The 25,994-nt window shown below is 41.0% G+C and overlaps 1 non-coding gene across 1 annotated transcript; it reads right to left on the reverse strand.

Annotated features, from left to right (window-relative positions):
• Positions 1 to 24,008: 24,008 nt before the first annotated feature.
• TRNAK-CUU (transfer RNA lysine (anticodon CUU)) lies at positions 24,009 to 24,081 on the reverse strand. The gene has a single exon. It is a non-coding gene; the product is annotated as a tRNA-Lys (tRNA).
• Positions 24,082 to 25,994: the final 1,913 nt, after the last annotated feature.

Genomic DNA, 25,994 nt, shown 5'->3' on the forward strand with positions numbered 1-25,994 from the left:
ATATATATATATATATATATATATATATATATACATAATATGTATATATATATATATATATATATATATATATATATATATATATATATATATATATATATATATATATATATATATATGGTAGTGAGTGTTGGGATGAAGAAGTAAGATTAAAAGTGAAAGAGAAGAGACAGGCATTTGGACGATTTTTGCAGGGAAGAAATGCAAATGAGTGGGAGATGTATAAAAGAAAGAGGCAGGAGGTCAGGAGAAAGGTGCAAGAGGTGAAAAAAAGGGCAAATGAGAGTTGGGGTGAGAGAGTATCATTAAATTTTAGGGAGAATAAAAGGATGTTCTGGAAGGAGGTAAATAAAGTGCTTAAGACAAGCGAGCAAATGGGAACTTCACTGAAGGGGGCTAATGGGGAGGTGATAACAAGTAGTGGTGATGTGAGAAGGAGATGGAGTGAGTATTTTGAAGGTTTGTTGAATGTGTTTGATGATAGAGAGGCAGATATAGGGTGTTTTGGCCGAGGTGGTGTGCAAAGTGAGAGGGTTAGGGAAAATGATTTGGCAAACAGAGAACAGGTCGCAAAAGCTTTGCGGAAGATGAAAGCCGGCAAGGCAGCAGGTTTTGATGGTATTGCAGTGGAATTTATCAAAAAAGGGGGTGACTGTATTGTTGACTGGTTGGTAAGGTTATTTAATGTATGTATGATTCATGGTAAGGTGCCTGAAGTTTGGCGCAATGATTGCATAGTGACATTGTACAAAGGCAAAGGGGATAAGAGTGAGTGCTCAAATTACAGATGTATAAGTTTGTTGAGTATTCCTGGTAAATTATATGGGAGGGTATTGATTGAGAGGGTGAAGGCATGTACAGAGCATCAGATTGGGGAAGAGCAGTGTGGTTTCAGAAGTGGTAGAGGATGTGTGGATCAGGTGTTTGCTTTGAAGAATGTATGTGAGAAATACTTAGAAAAGCAAATGGATTTGTATGTAGCATTTATGGGTCTGGAGAAGGCATATGATAGAGTTGATAGAGATGCTCTGTGGAAGGTATTAAGAATATATGGTGTGGGAGGCAAGTTGTTAGAAGCAGTGAAAAGTTTTTATCGAGGATATAAGACATGTGTACGTGTAGGAAGAGAGGAAAGTGATTGGTTCTCAGTGAATGTAGGTTTGCGGCAGGGGTGTGTGATGTCTCCATGGTTGTTTACTTGTTTATGGATGGGGCTGTTAGGGAGGTGAATGCAAGAGTTTTGGAAAGAGGGGCAAGTATGCAGTCTGTTGTGGATGAGAGAGCTTGGGAAGTGAGTCAGTTGTTGTTCGCTGATGATACAGCGCTGGTGGCTGATTCATGTGAGAAACTGCAGAAGCTGGTGACTGAGTTTGGTAAAGTGAGTGAAAGAAGAAAGTTAAAAGTAAATGTGAATAAGAGCAAGGTAATTAAGTACAGTAGGGTTGAGGGTCAAGTCAATTGGGAGGTAAGTTTGAATGGAGAAAAACTGGAGGAAGTAAAGTGATTCAGATATCTGGTAGTGGATCTGGCAGCGGATGGAACCATGGAAGCGGAAGTGAATCATAGGGTGGGGGAGGGGGTGAAAATTTTGGGAGCCTTGAAGAATGTTTGGAAGTTGGGAACATTATCTCGGAAAGCAAAGGTGGGTATGTTTGAAGGAATAGTGGTTCCAACAATGTTGCATGGTTGCGAGGCGTGGGCTATGGATAGAGTTGTGCGCAGGAGGGTGGATGTGTTGGAAATGAGACGTTTGAGGACAATATGTTGTATGAGGTGGTTTGATCGAGTAAGTAATGTAAGGGTAAGAGAGATGTGTGGAAATAAAAAGAGTGTGGTTGAGAGAGCAGAAGAGGGTGTTTTGAAATGGTTTGGTCACATGGAGAGAATGAGTGAGGAAAGATTGACCAAGAGAATATATGTGTCAGAGGTGGAGGGAACGAGGAGAAGTGGGAGACCAAATTGGAGATGGAAAGATGGAGTGAAAAAGATTTTGAGTGATCGGGGCCTGAACATGCAGGAGGGTGAAAGGCGTGCAAGGAATAGAGTGAGTTGGAACGATGTGGTATAGCGGGGTCGACGTGCTGTCAATAGATTGAATCAGGGCATGTGAAGCGTCTGGGGTAAGCCATGGAAAGTTGTGTTGGGCCTGGATGTGGACAGGGAGCTGTGGTTGCGGTGCATTATTACATGACAGCTAGAGACTGAGTGTGAACGAATGGGGCCTTTGTTGTCTTTTCCTAGCAGTATCTCGCGCACATGAGGGAGGAGGGGGTTGTTATTCCATGTGTGGCGAGGTGGCTATGAGAATGAATAAAGGCAGACAGTATCAATTATGTACATGTGTATATATGTAGATGTGTCTGCGTGTATATGTATGTGTACATTGAGATGCATCGGTATGTATATTTGCGTGTGTGGACGTGTATGTATACATATGTGCATGTGGGTAGGTTTGGCCATTCTTTCGTGTGTTTCCTTGCGCTACCTCGCTAACGCGAGAGACAGCGACAAAGCAAAATGATAATAATAATAATAAAATATATATATATATATATATATATATATATATATATATATATATATATATATATATATATATATATATATATATTATCCCTGGGGTTAGGGGAGAAAGAATACTTCCCACGTATTCCCTGCGTGTCGTAGAAGGCGACTAAAAGGGGAGGGAGTGGGGGGCTGGAAATCCTCCCCTCTCGTTTTTTTTTAATTTTCCAAAAGAAGGAACAGAGAATTGGGCCAGGTGAGGGTATTCCCTCAAGGCCCAGTCCTCTGTTCTTAACGCTACCTCGCTAATGCGGGAAATGGCGAATAGTTTGAAAGAAAAATATATATATATATGTTTGTGTGTGTGTGTGTGTGTGTGTGTGTGTGTGTGTGTGTGTGTGTGTGTGTGTGCAGATATCAATAAAATGGCAGGAGTGGATTATACGTACAAAAGGTGCTTATTAAATAAAGATAAAATCTGAATAGTGGTGAAAACCTTTGTATTTATTCCATTGAGAAAGTAGTAAATTGAATTACATCTGGACGGCAATAAGTTTTCAAGTAATAATGAAATTTGTTCTTCATCAAAATCAAACAGAAAATAAAAAAAAATCATAAAAGCCTAATACGTTTGTGTTGCTTATCCAGGCCCATTTTTACTAAGTCACGTTGGGACGGCTCCACCCACTTTAATCACTTTAGTACATAGAATATATTATCGTCGATGTTAAAGAGTTTCCCTTTTGATGTCATCCTTAAAATGAAGGTTAAGGAAAGTGAGATAGAGCTTAACCTTAAAGTTAGGATAGCTAAGGCATCCTTGAACATATAATCACTAGTCAGGTGTTAATATAGGTTAGGTTAGGTTCAGTATCCTTCATCAGGTCACCATTACCAAGGTGTTGTTATGTTGGGTCAGGCAGCTTTAAACCAACTTTCAGTATTATTTACTCATAAAGCTCTAAGTTCTAATAACCTAAAAGTTTTAGAGTAGATAGGGGAGAAACTGATGGAAGCCATTTCTAACATTCTTGCATAACCTGACCTCTCGCCTTCCCAAAACATAGCCATTCCATCTTGGATATTGTACTGCTTTGATCGTCAACTAATTTGAAAAGGAAGACATTGAATGGAGAAATTACTCATGTAATCTCCAAAGATGATTACTGGTCTGAGAAACAAATTCAGAGAGCAGATTAAACGACTTAAATCCATTCTGCTTTAGGGAAAAGAAGTTTAAGAGATCCTATACAGGTTTATGAAGTTATTATAATGGCATCCCTTTAACCTTGATATTTTTACTTCCTGTAACTAGTTCCAACAATTAAAATGATATTCAACATTGTGAGTTAAGTGACTGACCTTAGGATGCATTTGCATCTGTCAAAAACTGTATTTAGCAAATACTTCAACTTTCAACTGACCCATTCTATATTTTTATTCATTTCATCTCAGTTTTATCATCTTCCTGTTACTGTTTAATATCAACAATAGCCCGTCTACGTAGTTGGGGCTCTGAAGCAAAGGAAACTTTTTCTAGCCTAGGTTAGGGTAGCATCTAAACCAAACCTAAATGACCTTACCTTAGAAATATGTTCAGACAGTACCTTTTGAAAATATTTCTTAAGGTAAGGTCGTGGGGATTAGTTTAGGTGCTAACTAAACCTTGGCAAGAAAAAGTTTGCTTTAAAGCCACAACTAGTTGAAAGGCCTACTTTAAGTGGTGATATTGAAATTCATTTGCTCCAGTGTGCCCCTCCGTCCGTTTGTTTTATGTCCATCTAAAGATGCATACGTTCAATTTTTGATGTAGATTGATTTCCCATCTTAGTTTCGTCTACGGAATTCTACATCTTCAGTTCAGCACAACATTGTGGTAATGAAGGGAAAGTCACCACATTTACAAGCCGAGTGCACGTAGCTTATCCCACCTCGTTAGAGAGAAAACTTACCTGTATTTGAATTAATGAACGTGAACAGAGAAGAGAAAATTTTAATACACATTTATTATACAACTATATAATTTATATTATATACATTACCACATTTCCTTCACTTTCCATCACAAATTTGCTGAGGTCATAACCTTGTACTTACCATTACCTTACAACCTTAAGGATGGTGGTCTACAACACCTCTAGATTGATGGAGAAAACGAAAAGTTTCGTTTTACTATTAAGACCACAGAAATACGGTAATTCCACTTCACTACCACTAACTACTAGTTATTATACTTGTTGATTTTCGCGGCTAAGATTTTCATCCTCTGAGCGAAGCCATACAATAATCGTCCTTATCTACTCTGAGCATTGGATAGCCTCCTGATGATCAAGATTGCTGTTTTGGTTGTCCGTTTCCCTTGTTACTGCTGCGCCTCACTGCACACCTTACATGAGTGCCTTCCACAGTATTAGGGACAGCTGCTGGGCCTCACTGTAGCTACTTCTGGGACGGTTGCCAATCTTCCTCGTATTCCCTCATGACCACAGCGCCAAACCGACTCCCGCCATCAGGCCGAAACGCACAAACATTTCTGACAAAATTGAGACAACCACTTTCGCGTCAGTTTTGACACCAAGTGAATTTATACGACAATTACGTTCAAGATGCTTGGTTTTTCGTTCATGGATTGAACAGAAGCAACCAACGATGGTTGCTACTGCCCAATCCATGAAGTCCCCCCCACCACGGAAAGGTAACCAAGCTTCGGGGGGGATGGGTGTTTACCCTGACGCCAACGGAGAAACTCAATATTAGTGCAGAGATCTTTTCCTCGGTAAAGAAAGTGTAGCCGGACTCCGCCCTCATGAGGTTACTGCACGACAGCAAAGATCACCCTTTGGTAGGCTGTGCTATAGGCAGCACAGCTCCGTCAAAGATCTCACTCCATAAGTGAACTTATATAGATTCCTTTTTTAACATTTTGTCTTGTCTATATGGAACTCATCAGTTCTTCTCCAGTGAAAGCAAAAAATCATCGAGAAATTCATTTGCTTCCTCAATATCAGGATCTTGTGGCTCTGTGTGGGGGACGGGGCTGGTGGGCTGTGTGTCTGGCTGTGTCTGGGGAGCGGGGCTGGTGGTCTCTGTGACTTGCTGTGTCTGGGGAGCGGGGCTGGTGGTCTCTGTGACTTGCTGTGTCTGGGGAGCGGGGCTGGTGGTCTCTGTGACTTGCTGTGTCTGGAGATCAGGGGAAGTCTTGGGTATAAATTTCAAAATACTGTGAGCGATATCGTCTCTCAACCGATTCCTCTCGATCTTCTCTTGCACGGCCTTCATGATGCGTTTGGGCGGCTTTCTCCATTTTCTTTGCATTTCAGTTGGTGATCCTGCGCCATCGAGCCACATGATACCAGAATAGTATCGTTCCTGTTTCCCAACGGGTCCAATCTTGGTGTCACACATGATGCCGAGTGAACCCAAATGGCGGCCGATGTTTACGTTGGAAGCCACGGGCTCGTTATGTATCTTGCAGTAACTTTCATACCGTTGCTGCAGCTCTTTCCTGCTGATAAGGTACCGCTTCATAGTAATAGTCTTTCCCTTCATTTGAACGAAGGTATTCATGAAACTAACAAAGGAAGCCTTTCCTTTGTAATCCCGTTTGTAGTAACAGAAAGCCATTGAAGACGTGGATCGGGTCAGGCGAAGTTACACAGACTAACAAGATAGTCCTATAATCAATGGTCCTGTATCAGCACTGAGCTCGAAATACTTCAGAACGACAATTTCAACCCAGGGCTGGAGGGCCAATTGATGATATTCTCACGTCTTGCTCAACCAAGTAACCTCGGTTAGACCTTGTTTATATTTAAATATAGTAAAGTTAATATAGTGAAGCTTGATGATTCTATTTGTATGTAAGTTGCAGTGTAGTTGATATAAGGTTCACCTTTCAGATGGGTTCCTGATATACCGACTTACATTCAGATATATATAATATATATATATATATATATATATATATATATATATATATATATATATATATATATATATATATATATATATATATAGATAGATAGATAGATAGATAGGTAGATAGATAGATAGATAGATAGATAAAAAGATAAAGGCCACTGATATTGAAAACCAGATAACCATGAGGATATAGTGAAGATAGATTTTCATTAAGATAGAGTTCAGTGCTGTAGAAAGTGGGTTGACTACAAGGATGTAGTGAAGATGGTCTTTGACCAAAAATACGTTAGTGATATTGAAAGTAAGATGATTATGAGGATGTAGTGAAGATGGGTTTTAACAAGATAGAGGTCAATGATATTAAAAATGAGATAATAATACGGATGTAGTCAAGATAGTCTTTGTCTAAGATAAACGTCATTGATGATGAAAACAAGATGACTGTGAAGATGTAGTGAAGATAACCTAAAACCACATAAAAGCCATTGATAGTCAAAATGATTGTGAGGATGTAGTGATGATGGCGTTTGACCCATGATAAACGCCTGTATTGTTGAAAATAACATGATAGTCCAAAATAAAAACTAACAATCTAATGAGATAATCAATTCAAAAGCAACGGTAAGCAACTAGAAATAAAAGGACCTAGAAAGTCCAACAAGTAACACCTAAACGATGAAAAATAAACAACCAAAAAATTAAATGGAATATTTCATATTTATGTCCATAATTTTGTTTATATATAAATACATATATATATATGTGTATATATATATATATATATATATATATATATATATATATATATATATATATATATATATATATATATATTTTTTTTTTTTTATACTTTGTCGCTGTCTCCCGCGTTTGCGAGGTAGCGCAAGGAAACAGACGAAAGAAATGGCCCAACCCCCCCCCCCCCATACACATGCACATACACACGTCCACACACGCAAATATACATACCTACACAGCTTTCCATGGTTTACCCCAGACGCTCCACATGCCTTGCTTCAATCCACTGACAGCACGTCAACCCCTGTATACCACATGACTCCAATTCACTCTATTTCTTGCCCTCCTTTCACCCTCCTGCATGTTCAGGCCCCGATCACACAAAATCTTTTTCACTCCATCTTTCCACCTCCAATTTGGTCTCCCTCTTCTCCTCGTTCCCTCCACCTCCGACACATATATCCTCTTGGTCAATCTCTCCTCACTCATTCTCTCCATGTGCCCAAACCATTTCAAAACACCCTCTTCTGCTCTCTCAACCACGCTCTTTTTACTTCCACACATCTCTCTTACCCTTACGTTACTCACTCGATCAAACCACCTCACACCACACATTGTCCTCAAACATCTCATTTCCAGCACATCCATCCTCCTGCGCACATCTCTATCCATAGCCCACGCCTCGCAACCATACAACATTGTTGGAACCACTATTCCCTCAAACATACCCATTTTTGCTTTCCGAGATAATGTTCTCGACTTCCACACATTTTTCAAGGCTCCCAAAATTTCCGCCCCCTCCCCCACCCTATGATCCACTTCCGCTTCCATGGTTCCATCCGCTGACAGATCCACTCCCAGATATCTAAAACACTTCACTTCCTCCAGTTTTTCTCCATTCAAACTCACCTCCCAATTGACTTGACCCTCACCCCTACTGTACCTAATAACCTTGCTCTTATTCACATTTACTCTCAACTTTCTTCTTCCACACACTTTACCAAACTCAGTCACCAGCTTCTGCAGTTTCTCACATATATATATATATATATATATATATATATATATATATATATATATATATATATATATATATATATATATATATATATATATATATATATATATATATATATATATATATATATATATATATATATATATATATATATATATATATATATATATATATATATATTGTTACGGAACACGTGTGTTGTGCTCACATGTTCGCGTATATAACGTGTGTGTGTCCTTGTGTATGTTATTTCTTATCAGGACGAGGATTAAGGCCTCCCTCTGAGACGTCCTCGGAACGTCAGTTCACACCAAGCACCCCGACCCTTCTCCGGGGGGGGGGGTAAGTTGTCATCAGCTGCGGAATATTTCGCCACCGTACTGGACATGTCATCGCTGCAGGCTTACCAGAGGGAGGGTGATCTACGCAGTTTTGAGCTACGCATTCTCCAACCAATCGGAACATTTCTGAGGCTCATAGCAAATCAAAATGTAAGGTTGTATAGCTAGCAGGGAACGCTGGTCTTTACTGTAAAATATACCCATGACACCCGCTGAGTCTCTCTCTTTCTAGCCCAGCGAGGTAAGTGGTCCACCCCTGCTGTAAGTTCTGCTGTGTTGTAAGCCTGTAAGCCCTGCTGTGTTATAAGCCCATTACCCAAGTGTTGTGCTGTAAGCCCGCTATAATTATCAGTGTAATGTTATCGAAGAACTGCCTTAGAGGAAAGAGAACTCCTGGCTTGAAATCTTATCTGGAATGTTAAGTCATGTACAAATGTTATCTTATGTTCAATGTTAAACTCACTTTTAATGTTAACGTAATGTTTCATGCTTGATTTATGTGCCTATCTTTGTACACTTGAATTCTTTCATTATAAGTAGATTTAATGTAATGCTGGTCTTTAATTCAATCCCATAACATTATTATTGTGTTATCCTGAGTTGTGCAACTTGACAAATCTATAACGTCCTTGCAAGACAAGGAACAGTAGTATTTGTAACATATGTTACTGGCGACCTTACCTGAATAAGTGTTGAATTCGTAACATATAAATTGGCGACCTTGCCAGGATATTTCTTGCCTTAACGGAATCTCTTTCCTTGATTCGTTAGTCATGTCGTTGATCAGTGTTGACAATACCGCTCAATCATTAACGTCGGTCAAAGTCTCGATCCTTCCCCATATCCCTAGTGATATTAATGTTGATCTCAGTTATTGGCGAAAGCAGCTAGAGATAGCTAAGGTCAATGCACAAGCACAAGTGCAAGTACAGAAGGAGCAGACTGAACAAGCTAGGTTAGCTCTCGAACGTGAAAGACTTAGACTTAACGCTTCACCATCAGGACCAGTGTCGTCCCAGTTACATCTCGTACCGAAGTTCAGTGAACTTGACGCGGGCAGGCATTCAAAGGGCTACGACGGCAGAGGGAGGACCAATGATTATGTAATCCCACCTGAATCTGCTACCTTGCCAGTAACTCATGAAAGTAAGGGGAAATACTCCAACAGAGTTAAGAGTTGTTTTTACTGTGGCAAGGCTGGGCACCAGGTGAGGGATTGCTGGGCTCGAGAGAAGGAATTTAGAGATTCTACCGTGAGTAGACCGGTGAATCTCGTCTCAACTTTAGGGCCACTTAGTAAAGTAGGTGAGGCTGTCCCTGCTCTTAGGAAAAAGAGGGGTTGCGAGAGAGTAGTTAAGGATCCGTTCTGTGGGAACTACAATGCGTTCCTGTCTGAGGGCTATGTTAGTAGATGTGGTGTACGACGAAAAGTGACCGTATTACGGGATTCTGGTGCGCTACAGTCCTTAATGTTGATGGCTTGGTGCCGCGAGGAGAGTTTGGAGACCGAGTCTTGCTAGATGGACTGTCGGGTTCCAAGGAAGCTCCACTAGTCGATGTGAGGGTAGAAACAGATCTCTTCACGGGCCATGCTCTCATAGGGGTTGTAGATAGGTTACCTGTCTCAGGTGTGGACTTTGTGTTAGGCAGTGACCTAGCTGGTGGGAAGATGAACCCAATGCCGGTGTTGCCTACGGGCCCGGTGGAGTCCACGGAGGCAGTGCAGCTTGAGGCAGAAGTACCAGAGTTAGTCTCCAACCACGATGATGCCAGGTCTATGACAGCTGGCACGGCAGGCCGTGTGCCTGAGGACATAGCCGTTGAAACGGAGGAAGTGAAGACCAGCGAGAGGAGGCTGTGTGATTCCCTCTCCCCTGGTATAGACTCCGTTGAAACGCAGGAAGTTAAGACTCTCCCCCCAACTGAGACCAGCGAGAGGAAACTGTGTGATACCCTCTCCCCTGGTGTAGCCTCCGTTGAGACAGTGGACCTAAAGACTCTTCGTGAGAGCGAGGCCAGCGAGAGGAAGCTGTGTGTTACCCTCTCCCCTGGTATAGCCTCCGTTGAGACGGCGGACTTAAAGACTCTTCATGAGAGTGAGGCCAGCGAGAGGGAGCTGTGTGATACCCTCTCCCCTGGTGTAGACTTCGTCAAGACGAAGGAAGTGAAGTCTCTCCCTACGAGTGAGTCTAGTGAGAGGAAGCTGTGTGATACCCTCTCCCCTGGCGTAGACTCCGTTGAGACTGAGGGTTTGTCTCACACCCATTCAAGAGAGAAGACTCTCCCTGAGGATGAAATTAGTGAGGAGAAGCTGTGTGATACCTCCTGTGCTAGTTTCGAGTCCGTACAAGAGTCAGTGGGTGAGACTGAGGATTTGTCTTCTGCCCATTCAAGAGAGACTCAGGAAGGAAGGACAATATGGCCAGACAAACGATCTCATTCAAGAAGGTTTGAGGCGGGTGACGAGGTGTTGCTTCTACTACAGCAGTCAGGTCAACCCTTGGTTGTCCTTTCTAAGGGTTCCTACACCATTATCTGGAGTGTAGGAGACTCAAATTACCTTGTCTCTACCCCTGATAAGCGCAGAGGTCGGAGATTATGTCACGTCAACATGCCTAAGCCATATTTCAGTCGTGATCCTCCACCCTTGGAACCGATGGTGCCAGTCTGCATCATCTTACGTCCAGCAGTAGCCGTGTGTGACGAAGTCGACGACGTAGCTGCGAGTGCCTCGAAGACTTGGGACCCGGGCGGAAGCGTGAGAGAACTGAAGTGTTGCTTGTATATAGTTGGGTACTATAGGATGTTCATTGTAAATTTTGTAACAGTCGTAACCCCTCTGACAGATTTATTAAAGAATGATAGCAGATGTTTGGAATGAGCAGTGTGAGACAGTCTCTCTTATTAGTTAGGAACCCTACTTTTCAACTGTTTTATTTTGCAGGCTCCAACCAGATTAGCTGTGAATGCCGCCAGTGTTGCACAGTCTGGTAAGGTCCCCATGCAGGAGGACAGAAAGAAGGTTGAGCCCAAACAGAAAGCCCCACCATGAAGAGGGAACTTTTGTTTTGCTATTTGTATTGTTGCATTTTCTTAATGTGTTCTTCAGGCAATTATAGAAGTAACCTTTGTTTTCCTATTTGTATTATAACATTTTATATATTTGTATCCTTCAGCCAATCAATTTAGAGTGTACTGACTACCAAACCTTTCAAAATGCTCAAAAGTTATGGGAACGGAGTCAATATTAAATAGATGGGCCTTGTTATGTACAATTTTTACGTTACATTATTTTCAGCACATCTCATGTGTTAACAGATTGTGTTAGCTGATTGTTTATCCCGCTCTTAACGTGAGAAAATTCCTCTTCCAGGAATTTTCTCCTTTAAGGAGGAGGGTGTTACGGAACACGTGTGTTGTGCTCACATGTTCCCGTATATAACGTGTGTGTGTCCTTGTGTATGTTATTTCTTATCAGGACGAGGATTAAGGCCTCCCTCTGAGACGTCCTCGGAGCGTCAGTTCACACCAAGCATTAGGCGTAATACTTTAATTTTATTTTGAAACCAGATGGTCATTTGTCCTTGAGCACCCCTACCCTTCCCCGAGGCGGGGGGGGGGGGGGTAAGTTGTCATCAGCTGCGGAATATTTCGCCACCGTACTGGACATGTCATCGCTGCAGGCTTACCAGAGGGAGGGTGATCTACGCAGTTTTGTGTGACTGTTCCTCCAACCAATCAGAATACTTTTGAGGCTCATAGCCAATCAAAATGTAAGGTTGTATAGCTAGCAGGGAACGCTTGTCTTTACTGTAATATATACCCATGACACCCGCTGAGTCTCTCTCTTTCTAGCCCAGCGAGGTAAGTGGTCCACCCCTGCTGTAAGTCCTGCTGTGTTGTAAGCCTGTAAGCCCTGCTGTGTTATAAGCCCATTACCCAAGTGTTGTGCTGTAAGCCCGCTATAATTATCAGTGTAATGTTATCGAAGAACTGCCTTAGAGGAAAGAGAACTCCTGGCTTGAAATCTTATCTGGAATGTTAAGTCATGTACAAATGTTATCTTATGTTCAATGTTAAACTCACTTTTAATGTTAACGTAATGTTTCATGCTTGATTTATGTGCTTATCTTTGTACACTTGAATTCTTTCATTATAAGTAGATTTAATGTAATGCTGGTCTTTAATTCAATCCCATAACTTTATCATTGTGTTATCCTGAGTTGTGCAACTTGACAAATCTATAACGTCCTTGCAAGACAAGGGTCGGTAGTATTTGTAACAGATCTGTTACTGGCGATCTGGCCTGAATAAGTATTGAATTCCTAATACTTCCCACGTATTCCCTGCGTGTCGTAGAAGGCGACTAAAAGGGGAGGGAGCGGGGGGCTGGAAATCCTCCCCTCTCGTTTCTTTTTTTTTTTTTTTTTTTTTTCAAAAGAAGGAACAGAGAATTGGGCCAGGTGAGGGTATTCCCTCAAAGGACCAGTCCTCTGTTCTTAACGCTACCTCGCTAATGCGGGAAATGGCGAATAGTTTGAAAGAAAGAAAGAAAGATATATATATATATATATATATATATATATATATATATATATATATATATATATATATATATATATATATATATATGTATATATATATATATATATATATATATATATATATATATATATATATATATATATATATATATATATATATCTATATATATATATATATATATATATATATATATATATATATATATATATATATATATATATATATATATATTACAGAGGTATAAGTCTGTTGAGTATTCCTGGTAAATTATATGGGAGGATATTGATTGAGAGGGTGAAGGCATGTACAGACCATCAGATTGGGGAAGAGCAGTGTGGTTTCAGAAGTGGTAGAGGATGTGTGGATCAGGTGTTTGCTTTGAAGAATGTATGTGAGAAATACTTAGAAAAGCAAATGGATTTGTATGTAGCATTTATGGATCTGGAGAAGGCATATGATAGAATTGATAGAGATGCTCTGTGGAAGGTATTAAGAATATATGGTGTGGGAGGCAAGTTGTTAGAAGCAGTGAAAAGTTTTTATCGAGGATTTAAGGCATGCGTACGTGTAGGAAGAGAGGAAAGTGATTGGTTCTGAGTGAATGTAGGTTTGCGGCAGGGGTGTGTGATGTCTCCATGGTTGTTTAATTTGTTTATGGATGGGGTTGTTAGGGAGGTGAATGCAAGAGTTTTGGAAAGAGGGGCAAGTATGAAGTCTGTTGGGGATGAGAGAGCTTGGGAAGTGAGTCAGTTGTTGTTCGCTGATGATACAGCGCTGGTGGCTGATTCACGTGAGAAACTGCAGAAGCTGGTGACTGAGTTTGGTAAAGTGTGTGAAAGAAGAAAGTTAAGAGTAAATGTGAATAAGAACAAAGTTATTAGGTACAGTAGGGTTGAGGGTCAAGTCAATTGGGAGGTGAGTTTGAATGGAGAAAAACTGGAGGAAGTGAAGTGTTTTAGATATCTGGGAGTGGATCTGGCAGCGGATGGAACCATGGAAGCGGAAGTGGATCATAGGGTGGGGGAGGGGGCGAAAATTCTGGGAGCCTTGAAGAATGTGTGGAAGTCGAGAACATTATCTCGGAAAGCAAAAATGAGTATGTTTGAAGGAATAGTGGTTCCAACAATGTTGTATGGTTGCGAGGCGTGGGCTATAGATAGAGTTGTGCGCAGGAGGATGGATGTGCTGGAAATGAGATGTTTGAGGACAATGTGTGGTGTGAGGTGGTTTGATCGAGTAAGTAACGTAAGGGTAAGAGAGATGTGTGGAAATAAAAAGAGCGTGGTTGAGAGAGCAGAAGAGGGTGTTTTGAAATGGTTCGGGCACATGGAGAGAATGAGTGAGGAAAGATTGACCAAGAGAATATATGTGTCGGAGGTGGAGGGAACGAGGAGAAGAGGGAGACCAAATTGGAGGTGGAAAGATGGAGTGAAAAAGATTTTGTGTGATCGGGGCCTGAGCATGCAGGAGGGTGAAAGGAGGGCAAGGAATAGAGTGAATTGGATCGATGTGGTATACCGGGGTTGACGTGCTGTTAGTGGATTGAATCAAGGCATGTGAAGCGTCTGGAGTAAACCATGGAAAGCTGTGTAGGTATGTATATTTGCGTGTGTGGACGTATGTATATACATGTGTATGGGGGTGGGTTGGGCCATTTCTTTCGTCTGTTTCCTTGCGCTACCTCGCAAACGCGGGAGACAGCGACAAAGCAAAAAAAAAAAAAAAAAAAAAAAATATATATATATATATATATATATATATATATATATATATATATATATATATATATATATATATATATATATATTGGAAAGGATCACAATTTTGTGCGTGATCAAGTATATTCCCATCAGTCCCAAGTGCACTTTCGTGTAATAATCACATCATCATGGGAGATACAAGAGAGAAATATAATAGTCAGTTGATATACAACGAAGAGACGTAGCTTGGACGCCATATGGTAAACATGTGATTGTCCAAGACAGACAACAAGCGTATCATAAACTTATCATGTGGACAAGAAGGTGAATTGTTTACAAATTTTATCAACATTAAAGTTATCTAATTTGTATACACCATCACTAATATTAAGATTATAATTCTTTGTGTATTCAGTAATAGAAGATTCAATGATATTTCTCGTGGTGCTGGAGTTAGAGTTAATAACTGAGATGGCATTATTAACTCTAATTCCAGTACCACGAGAAATACCATTGAATCTTCTATCATTAAATGTATAACTGAGATGGCATTATTAACTCTAACTCCAGTACTACGAGAAATATCATTGAATCTTCTATCATTAAATGTATAACTGAGATGGCATTATCAACTCTAACTCCAGTACTACGAGAAATATCATTGAATCTTCTATCATTAAATGTATAACTGAGATGGCATTATCAACTCTAACTCCAGTACTACGAGAAATATCATTGAATCTTCTATCATTAAATGTATAACTGAGATGGCATTATCAACTCTAACTCCAGTACTACGAGAAATATCATTGAATCTTCTATCATTAAATGTATAACTGAGATGGCATTATCAACTCTAACTCCAGTACTACGAGAAATATCATTGAATCTTCTATCATTAAATGTATAACTGAGATGGCATTATTAACTCTAACTCCAGTACTACGAGAAATATCATTGAATCTTCTATCATTAAATGTATAACTGAGATGGCATTATCAACTCTAACTCCAGTACTACGAGAAATATCATTGAATCTTCTATTATTAAATGTATAACTGAGATGGCATTATCAACTCTAACTCCAGTACTACGAGAAATATCATTGAATCTTCTATCATTAAATGTACAAAGAATTACAAACCTTAAAAAAGCAACATGGCGGTGAAATGATAAGCTGCAAGAATGAAGTTTATGAATGGAATATCAGTGAGACGAACTAGTTGATGAATGATGAATGAAAGTGTAATAAAGTCATGATGAATGAATGAAAGTGTAATAAAGTCATGATGAATGAATGAAAGTGTAATAAAGTCATGATGAATGAATGAAAGTGTAATAAAGTCATGATGAATGAATGAAAGTGTAATAAAGTCATGATGAATGAATGAAAGTGTAATAAAGTCATGATGAATGAATGAAAGTGTAATAAAGTCATGATGAATGAATGAAAGTGTAATAAAGTCATGATGAATGAATGAAAGTGTAATAAAGTCATGATGAATGAATGAAAGTGTAATAAAGTCATGATGAATGAATGAAAGTGTAATAAAGTCATGATGAATGAATGAAAGTGTAATAAAGTCATGATGAATGAATGAAAGTGTAATAAAGTCATGATGAATGAATGAAAGTGTAATAAAGTCATGATGAATGAATGAAAGTGTAATAAAGTCACAGTTTAAAAGGACAAAATATGAATGGCAGCCAGGGAAGAGTGGCCCAGGTAAATAGAAGGGTTAAAAAGTTCGCGTTATACGACGAATTTTGACAGATTATACAAATTTCCTTTCCACATATAGAACTTAATGGTTGTGGTTAGTTCTAGAGACAAAATTTTAAAGGTTTGTGTTTCAGAGATGAGCCACAAAGGATATCGTTAAATTAACTGACATTAAAATTTTTCAGTTAAGTTGAGCATTTTGTACAATAGCTGTAATTTGACGGAGTTAAAAGTTCGCATTTTCATTACAATTCTAATTCAAAACTTTGAGTTTCAATGATGGTTTGCACAAGCTTCACGTACATTTAAGTTTTGTGTTTATATGACGTATCTTAAAGGACTCTGGTAAAATAACGCAGCTGGAAGGTTTACGTTCAAATGACGGTGTTTAAATGTTTATTGATGAATGGTAGATTTAAATGGATAGATTTTAAGTTCGCGTTTTCATGAGCGACTTTAAACCTTGTGGTTAAATGTCACAGTTTAAATGTTGGTATGTACAATGTTGACCAGATGGCGGTAGTGTGTAGACACAGCCATACCAGGTCGTATTTATCATCATTAAAGTCACCTTCCTTACTTACTTATGGCGGCGATGAAATTCACTGGTTCTTGATTGTGCACCAATTAACCTATCAGATAATGGTACAATGTTTGCCTGGTGTTGCATATATCACGTCTGTTGTTGAAACACAAGAATGCCAGGTGACTTTGGGAGTGGATGATAATATAAAGATCAATATTAATGTGGGAAATCTTGAACCGCCATCACCAGACACAACACATGTTTGGATCTGGCGGGGGGAGGGACTTGCCTGTGACGTCACGATGCCCCGCCTCCAGCCTGGCGCCGCTCTGTGTGTGTGTGTGTGTGTGTGTGTGTGTGTGTGTGTGTGTGTGTGTGCATTATGGGAGAGAGTTATACACTCGTGTTGTCCCGTCTCTTAACCTTATAAGTATATACTATACATTTGCTCCTGGAATTGGTTCAGTTTAGTAAGTTAGAGAGAACTTCCAAATTTATTTTCTCCTGGCAAGATGGCCGGGTGGTTTAAGGCGCTGCTTTCAAATCATTGTCTGGTCTTCCGGGCCTGGGTTCGAGTCCCGCTCCTGATAAACATTTATCTTTCTTTTTTCCATAAAACATGACTAACCCAGAGACAGCAGGAACCAACAGTTGGTTGGCACACAAGATATACACTAATCCCTGGGATGCTTCCATCCAATGGAAAATGAAAAACATACAATTGGAAAAACTTATTTTTTCCTGAAAACATGTTGACTTATATTCATTTAATGGTTACGAAAACTAAACAATATACACCAAGATGACTACAGGTTCAAAATACTGTTACAAGGACAGATCAAGACAAAATCATGGTTTGTGGAGTTTAATTCTTTTAACTCAGTGTAACACGGGTATGTGGTATATTTAGACCATATTGTCTTGTTATATTAGGAAGACGAAACTGTATTGAATGTTTTACCGTTATTATCATTATAGTATTTATCATAATTACATCATTATTATTACTATTATTATTATTATCAACAATCTTATTATCATTATAATACAGTACTATTTATCATAATTACATCATTATTATTACTATTATTATTATTATCAACAATTTTATTATCATTATAGTACAGTACTATTTATCATAATTACATCATTATTATTACTATTATTATTATCAACAATTTTATTATCATTATAGTACAGTACTATTTATCATAATTACATCATTATTATTACTATTATTATTATCAACAATTTTATTATCATTATAGTACAGTACTATTTATCATAATTACATCATTATTATTACTATTATTATTATCAACAATTTTATTATCATTATAGTACAGTACTATTTATCATAATTACATCATTATTATTACTATTATCATTATCATCAACAATTTTATTATCATTATAGTACAGTACTATTTATCATAATTACATCATTATTATCACTATCATCATTATTATTATCATTATTATTATCATTATTGTTATTATCATTATTTTCATTACTATCATTATTATCATTATTACTATCATTATTGTCATTATTATCAATGTTATAATTATCATAATTATTATCATTATTATTATTATTATTATTATTATTATTATTATTATTATTATTATTATTATTATTATTATCATTATTATTATTATTATCATCATCATCATTATTATCATCATCATTACTATTATGTATCATTATTATTATCATCATCATTATCATTATTATTACCATTATCACTATTATTATCATTATCATTATCATCATTATTATCATTATTTTGATCATTATGATTATAATTATCATTAAGTATAGTATATCTGGTACTGAAGGATACAATATGCTGGTTATCAAGTGGGAAGTTAGATATGGTATGGATTGTCACTTCACATGTAGGTTAGTAGGAAATATATTGTGTACCTAACGTGTGTTGTTAAGCATTATAATCGTCCGATAATGATAATGATTAAATCTTATTTCCTGATCTTATCAGTTTTAAAACCAGATATATGAAATATCTTCCGTTGACCATATTTTTGTCTACAGTTCAGTATGTACATGTGTGTGTGGTCTTAAGATTTAGGTGACTAAGTATTGCAATTCACTGGCAGGTGTGGTACACATTATCACCGAGCCTGAGTCTCAAAGATCAAGGTCATGGGTTCGGGTCTCCAACATTCAGTATGTTCATCCAACGTTATAGTGAAGATCTTGACGATAAATTAGGATTTTGACATTATCTGAAAGCGATGGGTCAAAGATCAGTGATTTTAAGAGTTTAGTGAGATAGTATTGAAGTGGAGAGTGTAGTGGCTGAGGCCAAGAACCAGTGGTGTCCAGAGAGTAGTGAAGATAATGACCCTTGTCCTGCCCCATTAGGTCAGGTCAAATGGCACTTAGCGAGGTAGCGAGTTAGAGTCAAGAACAGAGGAAGTATTTTGGGAGCAAGTGAGTGAGTGTGTCAGCAGTTATGATGTAAGAGACCAAGTATTAGTGATGGTGATTTAAATGTGAAGGTAAGTAATGTGGCAGTGGAAGGTATAACTGAGGTGCATGGAAATGGTGAACAACTTGTGTTGTGTGTGTGTAAAGGACTGGTGATTGGGAATACCTGGTTTGTAAAATGTGATATACATAAATATACGTATGTGAGTAGGAGAGATGGCCAGCGGGCATGACTGGATTACATGTTAATTGAAAGACGTGTAAAAGAAAGACTTTTGGATGTAAATGTGCTGAAAGGGGCAGCTGGTGTGATGTTTGATCACCATCTTGTGGAGACGACAGTGAAGATCTGAAGAAGTTTTCGAATGAGGAAACAATGTCGGGGAGAAGAGGTGGCGAGAGGAAGTGAACTTGGAAAAGAGACTTGTGTGAAGAAATACCAAGAGAGATTGAGTGCCACATACACTCTTACTGTGTAAATATCCCTTTCTATGAGATGACGTAAAGATGTTGATGAACAGAGGAGTTGGGATATGACATGAAAGATTGAGATATACAGATGACTGGCGGACCGCCATGATGGTTGTCAATCTAGCCAGCTGGGTTATTATTTATAAGTTGTGTTTAGTTGTAGGTCCAAGTTTGTTGTCATGATATAATGTTGACTGCCAGTGAGTACCTGGCTGGCGCGGGTGCCACAAGGCTGGGTCAAGTGTAGTGTAAGTGTGGTCTAGGGATGGTGTGTGTACCACTTGTAGATGATGGGCCGCATCATGACCTGCCGGTTATAACATCTTGACCAAGATCTTCTCCACCTGCTGCTGCTGCTACACTTGCAACTCTCCTTTTTTAAAGCCGTTTTTATGCTTCATGTAACTTTGTCTTTTTTCAATTATTCTAAAGCTATAACTACAAAATTATTTTTACTATGTAGTTTCTGTGAAAATATACTCTGAAAGCACATCGCTGTCGTCTTCCAGGCATTGCCCATCTGATACAATAATTGGTGGCAGGTGACAGTTGATATAGAACGGTTGTGGCCAGTGTGACCACGTGGGGTTTGTAACTGGTTGAGGCCAGCGTGACCACGTGGGGTTTGTAACTGGTTGTGGCCAGTGTGACCACGTGGGGTTTGTAACTGGTTGAGGCCAGCGTGACCACGTGGGCTTGTGACTGGTTGAGGCCAGCGTGACCACGTGGGGTTGTAACTGGTTGAGGCCAGCGTGACCAAGTTGGGTCGTGACTGGTTGAGGCCAGCTTGACCACGTGGGGTTGTGACTGGTTGAGGCCAGCGTGACCACGTGGGGCTTGTGACTGGTTGAGGCCAGTGTGACCAGGTGGGGTTGTGACTAGTTGAGGCCAGCGTGACCACGTAGGGTTGTGACTGGTTAAGGCCAGCGAGACCACGTGGGGTTGTGACTGGTTGAGGCCAGGGTGACCACGTGGGGTTGTGACTGGTTGAGGCTAGCGTGACCACGTGGGTTTGTGACTGGTTGTGGGCATGCGTGATCACGTGGGGCTTCTGACAGGTTGAGGCCAGCGTGACCACGTGGGGTTGTGACTGGTTGAGGCTAGCGTGACCACGTGGGGCTTGTGACTGGTTGAGGCCAGCGTGACCACGTGGGGTTGTGACTGGTTGTGGGCAGCATGACCACGTGGGGCTTGTGACTGGTTGAGGGCAGCGTGACACGTTGGGTTGTACCTCGTTGAGGCCAGCGTGACCATTTGGGGTTGTGACTGGTTGAGGGCAGCGTTACCACGTGGGGTTGTGACTGGTTGAGGCCAGCGTGACCACGTGGGGTTGTGACTGGTTGAGGCCAGCGTGACCACATGGGGCTTGTGACTGGTTGAGGCCAGTGTGACCAGGTGGGGTTGTGACTGGTTGAGGCCAGCGTGACCACGTAGGGTTGTGACTGGTTAAGGCCAGCGAGACCACGTGGGGTTGTGACTGGTTGAGGCCAGGGTGACCGCGTGGGGTTTTGACTAGTTGAAGCCAGGGTGACCACATGGGGTTGTGACTGGTTGAGGCCAGCGTGACCACGTGGGGTTGTGACTGGTTGAGGCCAGCGAGACCACGTGGGGTTGTGACTGGTTGAAGCCAGCGTGACCACGTGGGGTTGTGACTGGTTGAAGCCAGCGTGACCACGTGGGGTTGTGACTGGCTGAGGCTAGCGTGACCCCGTAGGGTTGTGACTGGTTAAGGCCAGCGAGACCACGTGGGGTTGTGACTGGTTGAGGCCAGGGTGACCACGTGGGGTTGTGACTGGTTGAGGCTAGCGTGACCACGGGGGGCTTGCGACTGATTGAGGCCAGCGTGACCACTTGGGGCTTGTGACTGGTTGTGGGCAGCATGACCACGTGGGGCTTGTGACTGGTTGAGGGCAGCTTGACCACTTGGGGTTGTGACTGGTTGAAGCCAGCGTGACCACTTGGGGCTGTGACTGGTTGAGGCCAGGGTGACCACGTAGGGTTGTGACTGGTTGAGGCCAACGTGACCACGTGGGGCTTGTGATCGGTAGAGGTTAGCGTGACCACGTGGGGTTGTGACTGATTCAGACCAGCGTGACCACGTGGGGCTTGTGACTGGTTGAGGACAGCATGACCACGTGGGGTTTTGACTGATTCAGGCCAGCGTGACCACGTGGGCCTTGTGACTGGTTGAGGACAGCATGACCACGTGGGGTTTTGACTAGTTGAAGCCAGGGTGACCACGTGGAGTTATGATTGGTTGAGGCTAGCGTGACTCCGTAGGGTTGTGACTGGTTGAGGCCAGCGTGACCACGTGGGGTTGTGACTGGTTGAGGCCAGCGTGACCCCGTAGGGTTGTGACTGGTTGTGGGCAGCATGACCACGTGGGGTTGTGACTGGTTGAGGCCAGCGTGACCACTTGGGGTTGTGACTGGTTGAGGCCAGAGTGACCACGGGGGTTGTGACTGGTTGAGGCCAGCGTGACCACTTGGGGTTGTGACTGGTTGAGGACAGCGTGACTACGTAGGGTTGTGACTGGTTGAGGCCAGCGTGACCACTTGGGGTTGTGACTGGTTGAGGCCAGCGTGACTACGTAGGGTTGTGACTGGTTGAGGCCAGCGTGACCACTTGGGGTTGTGACTGGTTGAGGCCAGCGTGACCACTGGAGTTGTGACCGGTTGAGGCCAGCGTGACCACTTGGGGTTGTGACTGGTTGAGGCCAGTGTGACCATGTGGGGTTGTGACTGGTTGAGGCCAGCGTGACCACTTGGGGTTGTGACTGGTTGAGGCCAGCGTGACCACGTGGGGTTGTGACTGGTTGAGGCCAGCGTGACCACGTGAGGTTGTGACTGCAAGTTGACTAACTTGAGTGCATCATACACTCCACTGTTAACACCTGTCATCACAGAAGCATTGTCGGGGCTAATTGCGACAAGGTTTTGTAACTCCAACCCATTAATTTTCAAGGACTTCTTGATGGCATCACACATCCCATTAGCATTACAGTCAGTCAGCTCAACAAGATCCAAGAAAGTCATTACAATCTTATTCTTACTTTCAGAATAGAACTGGACAGCGATACCCAATAGTTTCGTTACCGTTATGTCATTACTTTCATCAGTTAAGAGGCCAAGCTTCTGATTGTCTATATCACTTTTTAAGTCTGTTGAAATGCGGGGCAATCACATTGCACACAACTACACTACACTTCCACCTTTTTAACTTAAAATTCTTGCATTCTTTACTGTCTGCAAATCCTGCTTTACATTGCTTACTGAGATGATGAACAACACGATGACAGCTGAGATGATCAACCACACGTAATGAACAGCTGAGATGATCAACAACACGTAATGAAGAACTGAGATGATCAACAGCATGTAAAGAACAGCTGAGATGATGAACAACATGTAATGAACAGCTGAGATGATCAACAACACGTAATGAACAGCTGAGATGATCAACAACACGTAATGAACAGCTGAGATGATCAACAAAAAATAATGAACAGCTGAGATGATCAACAACACGTAATGAACAGCTGAGATGATCAACAACACGTAATGAACAGCTGAGATGATCAACAAAAAATAATGAACAGCTGAGATGATCAACAACACGTAATGAACAGCTGAGATGATCAACAACACGTAATGAATAGCTGAGATGATCAACAAAAAATAATGAACAGCTGAGATGATCAACAACACGTAATGAACAGCTGAGATGATCAACAACACGTAATGAACAGCTGAGATGATCAACAACACGTAATGAACAGCTGACATGACAGACAACACGTAATGAACAGCTGAGATAATGAACAACACGTAATGAACAGCTGAGATGATGAACAACACGTAATGACCAATGTTCAGCAGTGAACAGTGACACATTTCCTTCAGCCTCCCGTGCATCATCACTGACTGTTTCAAACAGAATTGTTGTTTGTCTTCCAGTACTTAATAACTCTTCAGATGTCTTGTGTTTAGCAGATTGGTAGATCTAGACGAGCGGTGGATGGTATGTTCAGAAGCTGTTTCATGTTACATCATAGAAAACTGTTACCGCCCAACGTGGGGCTCGAACCCACGACCCCGAGATTAAGAGTCTCGTGCTCTACCGACTGAGCTAGCCGGGCTTATATACAACCTTGTTCGAGTGTATGTGTGTGTCTAAGCGAGGTTAATAACCACCATCATTAACCGCCTAACAACGCTGTATTATCAGCGATAACGTTCAATAACTGACCTGAGGTCACATGATAGATACATAAGGGGATTCGACCATGACCTTATCAACGTCCTGAGACCCCGGCTGATGTGTCAGGTTAGATAAGAGGCATAACATCCTCTCTGTCTGATGTTGTGAGAGTAAGACACTAATGGTTAGGAGGCAGCAAGTGTGTCTGGAGACACTCTCCTCTCTGTCTGATGTTGTGAGAGTAAGACACTAATGGTTAGGAGGCAGCAAGTGTGTCTGGAGACACTCTCCTCTCTGTCTGATGTTGTGAGAGTGAGACACTAATGGTTAGGAGGCAGCAAGTGTGTCTGGAGACACTCTCCTCTCTGTCTGATGTTGTGAGAGTAAGACACTAATGGTTAGGAGGCAGTAAGTGTGTCTGGAGACACTCTCCTCTCTGTCTGATGTTGTGAGAGTAAGACACTAATGGTTAGGAGGCAGCAAGTGTGTCTGGAGACACTCTCCTCTCTGTCTGATGTTGTGAGAGTAAGACACTAATGGTTAGGAGGCAGCAAGTGTGTCTGGAGACACTCTCCTCTCTGTCTGATGTTGTGAGAGTAAGACACTAATGGTTAGGAGGCAGCAAGTGTGTCTGGAGAAGGGTAGTAGGTGGTGGGGCCAAGCCTGGTGTGTTGATCAAGTAACATATGCAAGATAATGGTTGGTTGGTTGACCGGTTAGTGGTGGTTTAGGCCCATCAACTGCCAGGGTCACTAGACACGTGAACTGCAAGTTACAACTATCATGTCAATAGTCTTTAACTCCTTCAGGTTTTAATGATGATACCAATACCACATACACTATATATACCTGGCCCTAGACCCTTACATGGGTACATCATTGATTATATCATAGAACTGGTCTCCCTCGTACCATAATGATTTAAGACCAGTAGGTTTCCCTCGTACCATAATGATTTAAGACCAGTAGGTCTCCCTCGTACCATAATGATTTAAGACCAGTAGGTTTCCCTCGTACCATAATGATTTAAGACCAGTAGGTTTCCCTCGTACCATAATGATTTAAGACCAGTAGGTTTCCCTCGTACCATAATGATTTAAGACCAGTAGGTTTCCCTCGTACCATAATGATTTAAGACCAGTAGGTTTCCCTCGTACCATAATGATTTAAGACCAGTAGGTTTCCCTCGTACCATAATGATTTAACTGGCCAGAAGATTAACTGGCAGGCCGGGCAGGCCAGGGTTGGAATTGAAGTCTACCTGGAGGAGTCACGTGACTTCAGTTTATATTGTCTTCCGCTGCTTAAAGACAGACGAAAGACCAGCAGCTACACACTGGGTATATGTCTTTGCTCGCTCTTTATATAACAACTTATTTTCACATGTTTACAAGTAAATGTTATATCAAAATAAATTCTCAATTACGTTATACATGTCCTACTTGATCAACCTTCATACATATCTGCACCCTGGCCTCCAGGAACATTATTGGCTACACGTATTGTTGTTATGCAATTATCAAACTATTAACATTTGATCATTCTAATAGCAATCCATTGAGAAAATACTGTTATATTACCTATATTCCCTGGTGATTAATGATCAGAATAACCAGCTGTTTCTATCATCATTACTCCATTTTCAATATAATGCGTTGTATCAGGTACATACAGTCGCCACAATATTACCCACACATGGAAGACGTCACTGCCTATCCAGCCAAGCCAGGAGAGCTATAACCAGGACCCCACACCTGGGAAGGTGTCACCTGGTACACCGCTGGTCCGGCCGGTAGTGGCAAGATTTGGCTGGAGTCAAGAACAAATACCTAACTAAGGCTGTTTACCCAG

Source organism: Panulirus ornatus, chromosome 9 (genome assembly GCF_036320965.1).
Source record: "Panulirus ornatus isolate Po-2019 chromosome 9, ASM3632096v1, whole genome shotgun sequence".
In the NCBI taxonomy this organism is placed as follows: domain Eukaryota; kingdom Metazoa; phylum Arthropoda; class Malacostraca; order Decapoda; family Palinuridae; genus Panulirus; species Panulirus ornatus.